A 13,479-nucleotide genomic window follows, 5' to 3' on the forward strand; every position below is an offset into this window, starting at 1 on the left:
GCTTATAAATCCTTCTGATACACCTACAGCAGTCAATAAGATTGGAGAGTCAGCCAGGTTTGATGCACAGAGTAGCGTTGCTGAAGCTATAGCGTCTGGTTATAGATTGGTGGTCTGTTCCAGTAAATGTATCAACTACAGAATCAGACAGAAACACATGATTTGCCTGCCTCATGCACCACTATGTGTGCGAATGGAAAAAACAACCAAGTTATGGGAGGGGCCAGTGACCATGTGGTCTCATATTTAATGGTGTATGCATGTGAACTTTAATTTGTTTTGTCCTTTTTTGGATAAAGTTTTAACACAGAGAACCAGAACACATATATGTGAATATTCTGTCAATCTTTTGAGCATTTCTTGATATTGAACTGTGGTGGTGTTGGGTATTTGTTAAGAAACATACTGTACTTTGCTCATATTGAGTGAGAGTGAAGGAAGCACCTTCTACCAAAATTAATTAATGCAGCAAAAATGCTTGAGTGAATTTAAACAGAGATTGCTGTCAGTTTCGCTGGATTTAATAAAATTCTACTAAAGTTCCCAAAGCCTGAGAGTGCAGCAGCGTGCGACACAGATGTAAGACACAAGGCAGCAGACAAGTACAGAGTGTAAGAGGCTCAGTCACAGTGACGATCTGAGGTACGCCTGTCCATGGTATTCACATACATTTGCCTTGAGTTTATGAATGGGTCTTGTTTACAGAAATGTGCCAATGAGGAAATTATTGACAGCAATGTGCGTCTTTCACCACATCCTGACATTTGACAGTCTCACAAGCCAGACACTTTCTCTAAATCTGTGAAGTCCACTCACACAAACCCAGCAATTCAAGAAGAAACTTTATTAGATCTGTATGTTGAACTACAAAGGAGGGTGCAAAACCTAAAAGCCTAGAAAAGAAACTTGAAAATCCATGAAATTCATCAAAATCTGAAAGAGAAGAATGTTAATTTATTTTGGTTAATGACTCACATTAAATGGCAATGCCAATCTTCCCTTTGCTGTCAGCCCTGTGCTCACTAACTTATACATTTCCTTGTTCAGAGGCATTTCAATATTTTAGGTTCTCATGCTGATGATCAAAATCCTTTAGCGTTTCACTTTTACCAATCTTTCTAAACTCCTCCAGACCTATAAGACCCTGAGAATGATGTTTTGCCACTTCTGCATTCCCCTAATTTTATCGTCCCACGAAAGCAATATGCTGTCAGTCATCTAGCATCAAAACCCCGGAGTCTTTTCACTAAGATTTTCTGCCTCTCTTTACTCCTTGAAGTCACTCCTTAAAATCAATTAACTTTTACTCACCACATTTCCAGTTCCTGTTATGCAGGTGTTTCCATTATTGATATGGCACTGCATTTAAAAGATTATGAAAATTGGTTCATTTGATGTACTGTGTAGGTAAAGATTGTTTTTCTAAGAGGTACTAAGAGGAATATTTGGACACTTTCTTAAAAATACACCAGAAGTTACAAATTGTAAGCAAATTGGCTGGAGTGAAAGTCACTTGTCTGGATTTATGGCTTTCAGGAGCTATGGTTGTTTGATGTTCTTGCAATTCAGGTTTTATGTTGCTAAGGAAGAAGAAATCACAGACTTGTTATGATGCAGTGAAAGGCCATTCAGCCCATCATGTTGTTGACAGCTCTCTGAGCAATTTGGCTGAATGCTAATCTCCTGCCTTTCCCAATAATCATGCACATAGTTTCAATTTTAATCACCATCCTGTCTCTTCATGTACTTTTGTACCAAAGTGTATCACTTCACACTTTACCACATTGAACTCCATCTGCCCATTCCACTAACCTGTCGATGTCCTTTGAAGTTCTACTCTGTCCTCAAGAAGTAACAATTATTTGTCCAAAGTATTTTCTTAAAGTTAATCTCTAGACAAACACTTCCATTCTTTTTTTCTTGAACTGCTGTGTGTGTCTGTGTGTACATATGTTAGATTATTTCGAAAGATGATTAACACACATGATTTGGAGATGCCGGTGTTGGACTGGGGTGTAAAATGTTAAAAATCACACAACACCAGGTTATAGTCCAACAGGTTTAATTGGAAGCACACTAGCTTTCGGAGCGACGTTCCTTCATCACACAAACACTTGATGAAGGAGCAGCGCTCTGAAAGCTAGTGCTTCCAATTAAACCTGTTGGACTATAACCTTGTGTTGTGTGATTTTTAACATTGTACACCCGAGTCCAACACCGGCATCTCCAAATCATGTGTGTTAATCAGCTTTGCATTTTTGTTCAATAAATCTTGTTACAATTATACAATATATTTTGGTTTACTAAGGAAACTTGGCTAATGGATTTTTAAAATTTGTATTCTGAAATTGAAATAAATAAAACATACAATTGACTATACCAGTAATACATTTAAATATATGTTGTGGCAGTGGAATAGTGGAAACGAGACAATGACAGAGTATTCCTCCAACTTGAGACATAACACTCCTCCTTTGGTCTTTTGTCAGTTCAGAATGTTTTATGACCTGAACAATGTTATTTTAAAGTAAGATCTTGTTACTGAGTTGTAAATGATACACAAACCTGTATTCTACGTTGGTGGAGGACTAGGACATTTCTCCCTCATTTCTCTCTCTTTTTTCTTTCTCGCTTTCACTCCCGGCCTCACCGTGGACGCAGGGAGGAGCCCGTGACAGTGCTTGGTGTGGTGGTATCTCGGCGTGTGATTGCGTGCTGCCTGGGCATGTTCCTGAGGCACCAGGGGCAGATTGGGGAGGGAGCAGCTTCAGCAGCAGCCGCAGCAATGCCATTGCGGCGCAGCGTGGGAAGAGTGAGCGATGAGGGGGCTCCCCCGGTATCTGTGACGGTGGTGTCATTAACAGTCAGCTGAGGGTCTCCTGGAGAGCAAGCTCAGGGGAGGACTCATCAAAGTTTGCTGAACTCTTAACATTATTCTTCTAGTTAATATTAAGAAGGGCTTTAAAGTTAACTAATACCTTATTTCTTTATTTTTCGACTTATTCTATACAGGAAATGCTTAACGTTATAATTCTGTTTCCTTTACTACTTTGTACATAAGTTTTTGAACCTAGGTACCTTTGTAGCGAAGATGGCACTGTGTGTGGTGGCATTATACACTTTCACTGTACTCCTGTACTTGAGTTCATGTGACAATAAAAATCTAAATCTGAAGATCTTATTGTGTAGATAAGGATACTTGAATATAATTAGAAATACGTTCACAAGTTTTCCGAGATTGAAAAATGTATAAATGTTGTGACACAGTCATATAAGAAATAACCAGATTGTAAAACACAACTTACTAGTGTCCCAACAAGATAATTTTTTCGAAATACAGACCCTATTATTGTAGTAGAGTTAAATATAAAACTGGTTTTCATATGGCAAGGTCTTACAACAGTCAATGAATGTTTGCTGGTGTTGGGTTGTGTGAGAAAGTTGATCAAGCACAAAATCACCTGCTGCTCCTTAATAATGTGCTGGGATCTTGAACATCGACCTGAGCAAGTCATTCATTAATCCATCCGAGAAATGAAACCTTTGACCATGCAGCACGGCCTTAATCCCATACCATTTCGGTGTTAGTTAATGATGACACAAGAGAACAGTATCTGGTTTTCTTCAAACAGTGTCATGGAATCTTTTCTGAGAAGACCAATGGACCCCATTTTATATCAGATCCATTAATGAGTCTTCCAGGTGAGACACTAAACATGAGGACCCACCTGTCCTCTCTTTCAGTCAGATGTAAAAGATTCCGTATGTCGCTATTTCAACAAAATCCAGGGAAATTATCCTGGTGTCTAGGCCTATATCTATGCACAATCAACATCAGGAAAACAGATTATCTAGTCATTGTCATATTACCGCTTGCATAGTTAAGGTTTAGAACCCTGACTCAGCAAAGACTGGGAATAGAATCTGGACATACCCATTATACAGCCTCGAACCTGCCTGGGCAGCGTGGTTAACCTGTGACCTCCTGGAGATCAGAGGTGTCTATGTCATCTACAAACTTGCGCAGGAAATTGAAGGTCAGACAAAAAGGTTCCAAATTCCTTTGAATCTTTTCCCATTATTTCTGAACAAAGCAGAACACGTAATATATACAATGGGAACAAGAATATGCCATTAGGCCCATCAGCCTGCTCTGCTATTCAATATGAACATGGCTGATCATCCAACTCACTATTGTAAGCCAAAGGTAATTATACTAGAAGGAGTTGGCCCAAGTGGACTGGGCAAAACTACTAAAGGGCAGGACAATTGAAGAGCAGAAGCAAATGCTTAGGGAGATACTAAATACTTGATCCAGAGGCTCACTGATGATGTTACCTAGTATGGTGACAAAACTTCTGAAACCGAACCTTCCAGCCCAGTGAGCAAACCTACATCCAGAACCTCAACCTGAGCTGCAAATCTTCTCAGATACTAAATGCCTCTCAATTAATGTATTCTACTGAGAGCAAGAGGAATTTGTAAAAAAAAATGAAGAATCATCCTTGGCTTAACAAGGAAGTCAAGGTTAAAATAAATGTAAAAATTAGGACATATCTTACCACAAAAGTTACTGGCACTCTGGAGGATTGGGAAAACTTTAAAGGGTGGCAAAGGATTTCAAAAAAAAAATCAAAAGTGCTAAGGTGAACTATAAAAGGAAACCAACAGAAAACGTGAGTACTGATAGCAAAAGCTTCTAGAAGTATATAAATAGGTTGAGAATAGTGAAAGTAAATATTGGCCCGTTAGAGGACAAAAAATGGTGAGGTAGAAAACTCAGAAATGGCGCAGACATGAAACTAATATTTTGTCTCTGTTTTCACTGTGGAAAATAATAACTTCTTCCTAAAAATGCAGTTACGACAGAGGAACTTGTGAAATTACTACAACTAGGGAGAAGGTATTAAGTAAACTGATGGGATTAAAGGCAGATAAGTCCCCGGGGCCTGTGGCCTGCACTCTAGGATATTAAAGTAGATGGCAGCAGAGATAGTGGATGCATTAGTTATGATTTTCCAAAACCTCCTGGATTTTGGAAAGTAATGGATTAGAAACATGCTAGTGTGGCACCCATATTCAAAAAGGAGATAGGCAACAAGTGGAAAATTGTAGACCAGTTAGTTTGATCCCTGTGGTGGAGATGTTGCTGGAGTCAATCATAAAGGAGGAAGTAACTGAACACTTGGAAAAACAAAGCTCAATTCACCAGTGTCAGCACAGTTCCATGAAAGGCAAGTCATGTTTGACAAACCTGCTGGAGTTCTTTGAGGATGTAACTAACGAGGTGGATAATGGGGATCCAGTGGATGTAGAAGACTTCCAGAAGGCATTTGACAAGGTGCCACATAAAAGACGAATCCACAAGGTTACGTCCCAGGGGGTTATTGGCTTGGATAGAGGATTGGCTGACTGACAGAAAGCAGACTGTTGAGATAAATGGCTCCTTCTCTGGATGGTGAACTCTAACTAATGGGGTGCCACAGGGTTCAGTTCTCAGGCCTCAACTATTTACAATCTTTAAAAGTGATCTCCAGGATAGAACAGAGGAAATAGGTGGGAAAGCCGGCTGGGGTGAGTGGGTAAAGAGTTTACAGATGGATATTGACAGGCTAGGAGAATGAGCGAGAATCTGGCAGATGGAGTTTAATGTGGATAAGTGTGAAGCTGTCCATTTTGGTTGGAAATTATTTAAAAGGGAATATTATTGTTTAAATAGGAAACAAGTTCATAGTGTGTCAGTGCAGTGGGATCTGGGCATCCTTGTGCATGAATAGCAGGAAGTGGAAATGCAGGTGCAGCATACAATAAGAAAGGCAAATGGAATCTCAGCATTTATTACGAAAGGACTGGATTATAAAACTAAAGAAATTTCATTATGATCATAAAAGGCATCAGTGATAGCACACCTGGAATACTGTGTCCAAGTTTTGGTCTCTTTACTTGAGGGTGGATGTGGTGGCACTGGAGGCAGTTCAGAGAAGGTTCAGCAGATTGATTCCAGGGATAAAAAGCTGTTGTATGAAGAGTGGTTGAATAGCCTGGGCTTGTACTCACTGGAGTTCAGAATAATGAGGGGGGATCTAATTGAGATATAGGCAATGCTAAACAGGATGGATAACATGAACGTTGAACAGATGTTCCCTCTTGTGGGACAGTCTGTAACAATAGGACATTGGCATAGAGTGAGAGAGGTAGGTTCAAACCTGAGTTGAAGACAAACTACTTCTCTCAAAGGGTTGTGTATCTGTGGAACTTACTACAACAGAGGCAGCATCAATCAACAGATTCAAGGATGAAATAGATACATTCCTGATAAAAGCAGTGTAAAGGGCTATGAAGAGCAGGCAGGGAAGTGGAGTTGAGATCAGGATGAGATCAACCATGATCATGTTAAATGACATAGCAGGCTCAAAGGGCCCAATTGCCTTCTCCCACTCCTAATTCCTATATTCCTGTGTACTTTGTTCCCCTTTCTCCTCATACCCCATTTAACATTATTAATTGTATGGAACTCCTTCCTGAAAACACTCAATGTTTTGGCCTCACCCATTTTCTGTGGCCATGGTAAGACTTGAATTCATACCTGAAGAACATAAGGCTGGGGCTCTGGATTACAACTCGGAGATACTGAGGACTGCAGATGCTAAAAAGTCAGAGTCGATAAAGTATGGAGCTGGAAAAAGCACAGCAGGGTCAAGCAACATCAGAGGAGCAGGGGAGTTGATATTTCAGGTTGGAACTTTTCATCAGGAGTCCTGCTTGACCTGCTATGCTTTTTCCAGCTCCACACTTTATCGGCTCTGGATTATAAGTTAATTGACAATACCACTATAGCATGACTGACGCCAGATCAATAAGTGGAGTGTATACTGGATACAATGTATAATACTGCTTAACTTTATAATCTTCTTATGTTTTTAGTTTTCCCAATTCCCTGATCCCGAAAAATCACACAACACCAGGTTATAGTCCAACAGGTTTATTTGGAAGCACTAGCTTTCAAAGAAGAAGCAGTGTTCCGAAAGTTAGATAAATCAAAGGTGTTGCATTTTAATAAGGTAAATCAAGACAGGACTTATACACTTCATGGTAGGATCCTGGGGTGTGTTGCCTAACAAAGAGATCCAGGGGTGCGGGTGCATAGTTCCTTGAAACTGGAGTCACAGGTAGACAGACTAGTGAAGAAGATGTTTGGCACACTTAACTTCATTGGTCAGAACATTGAGTACAAGAGTTGGGATGTCATGTCGTGACTGGACAGGACATTTGTGAGGCCACTTTGAGAATATTGTGTACAATTCTTCTAAATATTAATAAATTAATGAATGTGTATAAATAAAGAGCCAACTGGACCAGCATGACTCTTTAGCTGCCTCCCTCAACTTGCACATTGAAGGGTGACTCCTGGCTGGCATTTGACCAGGTGCATGGTTGAGTTTTTAATAAAGGTCCTGGGTATCCCAGGAGGTAACAGAGGTGGCGAGTACTACCATCCTTTGGTGACAAAGGATGTAGAAGGAGCAGGGCATCGTAGAGGCATGCTGCATTGGTTATGAGATAAATTTCAGAGAATAGCACAAATCTTGCTCAGGCTCATGGGGTTAAATCTTCAGTGAAATTTGCCAAAATTGAGACTTAATGCATTTCTGGTAGAATCCTACCCAGCAGTTCCTTACTGGTTTAGGTTAGGAGAAAACATTTGGAATAAATCATTTCTTAAAACATGAATGTTACATAAATTTTCACTTTGATGCACTGAAACTGTAAATAGAAACTGAAAGCTGCCTGACAGAATCAGCCATGAATAAAATGCGGGCATGCGAGGGTTAAACAGCTCAATCAACATGAACTCTGATTTCTTTCTAAGTGTGTCAAGAGAAGGGCTTCAGGCCACAGTTTCAGCATCTATCAGACAGAATGTTCTATTTAAAATCTTTCACAGCTGATCGTTCTGAAGAGCCATCCCTGTGTGGGAACCTGGCCCACTGGAGATAAGAAATTAATGTGGCTCGGATTTTAACCTAGGCATCACGGCCTGTCACAATCAGTCACTGTGCTTGCAAGACAGCTCTGAGTCAACCAGATGTGAAAATACTTTGACCTGATTGCTACATCTGATCAATACTGCGAACTACGCTTTGATACCTCCATGTTACACAGCAGTCATTCAAGGAGGAAAGAATTTGAATTTACAGCATGCCTTATCAGATCTCTTGGAAGTTTTCCAAATCGTCTCTTGCTTCTTTTCTTGCATTGCAATTACTGCTGTTAAGCAAGGCAACCAGTCTTTGTATTGGAATCTTCCTCGAGCAATATTGAGATGATTGATTAATCAGCAGCTTTGACAACAAAGAGGGCACTTGAGAGCAGGGTGGTTGCCATGACACTGAGAAGTTCCTGTTCCCCTCACCCCTTCCCCTACCGACCCCCCGCAATGATTATTGAGCAGCACCATGTGTACCATGTGTGCAACAGGCAATGCAATGCACCCAGAGTGAGGGTGAGTGAGGAGAAAGCCAAATTTTCTTTTGTCCTAGCGTGCTTCTCTTTTGCATACACAGCCTCTCCACTGACAGCTCTGGAGGGTGGCTAATGTGGTGCCATTATTTAAGAAAGGTGGCAAAGAAAAGCCAGGGAACTATAGACCGGTGGTGGATCAGTGTTGGGTAAATCCTAATAATTTCTGAGGCGTCTTTGTCCTCATGGGTTCCTTATGGCACCAGGTTGATGCTTCAGGACTCATGAAGACACAGGAGCAGAAGTAGGCCATTCAGCCCATCAGGTCTATTCCACCATTCAATAAGACTATGGCTGATTGGATAATCCTCACTCCATTTTTCCTGCTTTATCCCCACAACCCTTGATTCTCTTCTGATCAGCCTTGAATATACTTAACGAACCAACCTCAACAGAATTCACTACCCTCTGAGAAATTTCTCCTCACCTCTGTCTTAAATGTCTCAATATCTGTTCTTAGACACACTCAAAAAGGAAAATAACCTCTCTGCTTCTACCCTGTCAAGCGCCATAAAACATCTTGCTTGTTTCAATAAGGTCTACTCAACATCTCCTCGTAAGAAAATCCATTCATACCAAAAGTCAACTTAGTGAATGGTGTCTGGACTTCCCCCAACGCCTATAGAGAAGTGGACCTAAACTGTTCGTAGTATTCCAAATGTGGCTTAACTAGTGCCTTGTATAGTTTTACAAAGCATCCCTACTTTGATATATCAAAGGACAACTGATGCCTGAGATTGGAAAGAAAAATAGGGCTGGAGGAGCTGGCTCAGAAAGCAAAGTTAACATTTCAAGTCCAATGACCTTCCACCCAAACTTACAGGTGGCATGTTGGCTCAGTGCTGCCTCACAGCACCAGGGACCTGGGTTCAATTCAGGCCTCAGGTGACTGTCTGTGTAGAGTTTGCACATTCTCCCTGTGTCAGCATGGGCTTCCTCCAGGTGCTCTGGTTTCCTCCCACAGTCCAAAGATGTGCAGGTTAGGTGACTTGGCCATGCTAAATTGCCCATAGTGTTCAGGGATGTGTAGGTTAGGTGCATTAGTCAGGGGAAATGTAATAGGGAAGGGGAATAGATCTGAGTGGGATACTTTTCAGAGGGTCGGTGTGGACTTTTTGGGCCAAATGGCCTGTCTCCACACAGTAGGAATTCTATGATTCAAACTCCCTACTTTTATACTTAATTCTATTTGAAGTAAAGGCCAATATTCCATTTGTTTTCCATATTATCCATTGAACTTGGACACTAGTTTTTGTCATTTATGTACCAAGATTCCCAAATCCCTTTATGCTGCATCTTTCTCTAGTCTTTCCCCATTTATATAATATTCAGCTCTTTTAGTCTTTCTGCCAAGTATTCATGCTGCCTTTAGTAGTATAGAACTTTACAAGACAGATTTTGTCAAAGGTTTTTTCATCAGGACAATTTACAAGAATACCAAGTCAGACTTTATACTGCATTTGAGGAGAACCTCAGAAGACGTTCAGCCACTAGACAAACAGGCATACCCTAGCCTGGAGACCCACCCTGACACTCATGAACTAAATTCCCAGAAGTGGACACTCTGCTATCTTGTGGATACCTTGGGGAATTTGAAAGCTAAGGGAGTAAGCACTGACCAAAAATCTGGCGCAAAACCCAAAGGTGGACTGATGTTTAAGTGTGTCATTTCTCTGGCAACCCTTGTAACCAAACGAATGCTAAACCCAGAACTCTGCTTTCCTCTGGATTCAGCTGAGACCCTGATGATCGGGAAGCACAGGGGTCTCCATGAATTCTGCCCAAGCTTTCACCCGAGAGAGGTCTCTTCAGCCTTGCTATGGAGCATTAAGACATCACAAGAGACAGCAGTTAAGAGTAATGTGCTCAAATTGATTAGGAAAGTGAATAGGTACTACTATTGGCTGTTCACAATAGTGGCATGGACCATTACATTTCATTGGTCGCCACCAGCTATTCTCAAGTTGACAAAAAGGAAGAAGATGCTAGGCTTCATTGATCAAGCAGGGACAATAGGGCCCTATGCCTAGTTCTGATAGATTAGATTACTTACAGTGTGGAAACAGGCCCTTCAGCCCAACAAGTCTGCACTGACCCTCTGAACAGCAACCCACCCAGACCCATTCCCCTACATTTACCCCTTCACCTAACACTATGGGCAATTTAGCATGGCCAATTCATCTAACCTGCACATTTTTGGAGTGTGGGAGGAAACCGGAGCACCTGGAGGAAACCCACGCAGACACGGGGAGAATGTGCAAACTCCACACAGACAGTTGCCTGAGACAGGAATTGAACCCTGGTGTCTGGTGCTGTGAGGCAGCAGTGCTAACCACTGTGCCACCGTGCCACCCATAATAGATACATTCCAGATGATAAACAATACGCAGAATGGTCGAATTTGATCTGGAAAGAGTCAGTTGGAAGCAGCCATTTGGCTCATCAAGTCCACACTGATTACTCCCATCCCCTACCTACCCCTGTAACCCTGCATTCCCCATAGTCAATCCACCTAACCTGCACTTCCCTGGACACTATGGGCAATTTAGCACGGCCAATCCACCTAACTTCTACATCTTTGGACTGTGGGAGGAAACCACGCAGGCACAGGGGGAGAATGTACAAACTGCACACAGACAGTCACCCAAGGCTGGAATTGAATCCGGGTCCCTGGTGCCGTGAGGTAGCAGTGCTGCCTTTAGCAAAACAGAACTGGTCAAGGCATATTTTGTGAAAGCTTTTTGTCTTGCATTCATCAGGACAATTTGCAAGAATACCAAGTCAAGGGGAAAAGCAAACTTTATACAGCATTTGAGGAGAGTTTGAACTGATTAGCAAGTAAAGTCTGCTTGCGAGAGGTGCTCCCATGAAGAATGCACCTATTTATGGACTTTGACCTGATTTGCTACAGGCAAGGTTGCACTCATTGATACTGTACTGCCTGAACTCATCAAACACAGGGAACCTACAGCATCTCTGCAGCATTGACACAACCCATTCTGAGTCTGCTGGAAGGAGAGGGCAGTGTCCCAGGCTGTGAGTGGTGCAAGGATTATGACCTTGTACAGGAACAAGGGTGACCATAGTGTTTACAGCAATCTCCCTGCAGAGTATTGTGGGGAAAGTATTTACCTGTGTTTGTTCTTGTACAGTAGCTGGCTGACCTGATCTATCCTGAACCCCAGTCTGATTTTGGAATTCAAAGATCCACAATTAACGTGGTCTTCACAGCCCGGCTGCAGTTAAAGGAATGCCATAAATGTAGGAGATCAGTATATATTATTTTTAAAGGGCTTCTGTAGCATAGTGTAGGGTCAGTAGGAGACCCAGGTTCAAGTCACACTTACTCCAGAGATATGTCATGACGTCTGTGAACAGACTGATTAGAAAATGTCTCTCTTGCCTTTCCTGATCTCAGCCAGTAATTTGACTTGGTGAGCAAAGGCAGTCTGATTGAGCTGCTGGAGAAAGTTGGCTGCCCTCCGAAGATGCTCAATGTGATCTTCCCTTTCCATGACAACATGATGGCTAAGGTCAGCTATGATGAGGCAGTGTCAGTGCCCTTTGAGATCTGCAGTGGGCTCAAATACCTTTGTGTTCTGCCACCTGAAATTCTCCGCCACGTCCTTCACTTTTGCCGCTGTCATCTGTCCACTTCAGTGCCAGAACTGACTGAAAGCTGTTCAGTTTTGCTCATCTGAGGTACAAGGCCAAAGTACATGAAGGCCTCAACAGAAAGTTGCTCTACACTGACAATACCGCAATGACATTCCGAACTTAAATTGGATGTAAAACACTTTGAGGGGACACTGAGGACAGCCTACATGAATGCAAATCACTCTCTGTTTTTGTTTGAGCGCTTCAACAGCAGACCAGCTACTGCAGGAACAAAAAATTGAGGGACGTTTAGAGAAGTAAAGAGAAATAAAGATTTGCATTTTTATAGCACCTTTCCTGACTGTGAGTCACCTCAAAGCGCTTTACAGGCAGTGAAGTACTTTTAAACTGCATAAAACACGAACGAACTGAGGACGTTGTAAATCAGACACAAAAACAGAAATTGCTGGAAAAGCTCAGCACGTCTGGCAGCATCTGGGGAGAGAAAGCAGAGTTAACTCTTCAGCTCCAGCGAGACAGTTCCTCGGAAGCAGTCACTATTAAAGGTTGGAAATCGGAAGAGGGAGTTGTAATATTGCAGATAAGGACCGAAATTGCAATCTGGAGCAACAGACTTGAAGTGTATCTGTGCGGATGTTTACACAACAGTGCAACTTTGTAACACATTCAACACATTGACCTATTCACTATTCACCAACTTTAGCATTCTAGAGAAACCTGGGGGTTTGACTTCGTGTGGGGTAATGAGGTTGTGAAAAATTGGATCCTGTTATTGTCTCGCATGGGCTAATGACTGTATTAGCACAGTGCAGCAGTTTGAGGCGGACAGAAAATAAATGACATTTTATTGACAAAAGCAGTTTTGTTGGGCGTCGAACCCGCACCAATTCCCCACCTCAACTTCTCCTCAATAATTCAGCTATAACTTTCACCTTAAAAACAGCACATTTGCTACATTAGGCTAGTCCCCGATGAATTTGACCAAAGGCTGGATAATTGTAGTATTCGGACAAGGGGCCCCACTTCAGCCTTCCCAAAGTCTCCCCTCCGGTTACCTCCAGTCTGGAACTAACAGTCCCTAATCCCCGTGCACTTCCAGGAATTCATCCAAACCTATGTTTATGAGAAGCTGTCACGGTATGTGTTGGCTGCTAATCGCTTGCACGTTTCTGTCACTCACATTCTGAGACGCAGAGAGAAAAAATAATCTTTTGATACCCTTAACTTCAGACAGTGTTGTGTCTGAGGGAAAAAAAACATTCCCTTAAAGGCCTCTGTTAGACTTCCCTCTTCACTCCTGCTCCAGAGATTTAAAGTAGCCACACCTATGCACTTAAACTG

The sequence above is a fragment of the Chiloscyllium punctatum genome, chromosome 24 (genome assembly GCF_047496795.1).
Source record: "Chiloscyllium punctatum isolate Juve2018m chromosome 24, sChiPun1.3, whole genome shotgun sequence".
NCBI classification, from domain to species: domain Eukaryota; kingdom Metazoa; phylum Chordata; class Chondrichthyes; order Orectolobiformes; family Hemiscylliidae; genus Chiloscyllium; species Chiloscyllium punctatum.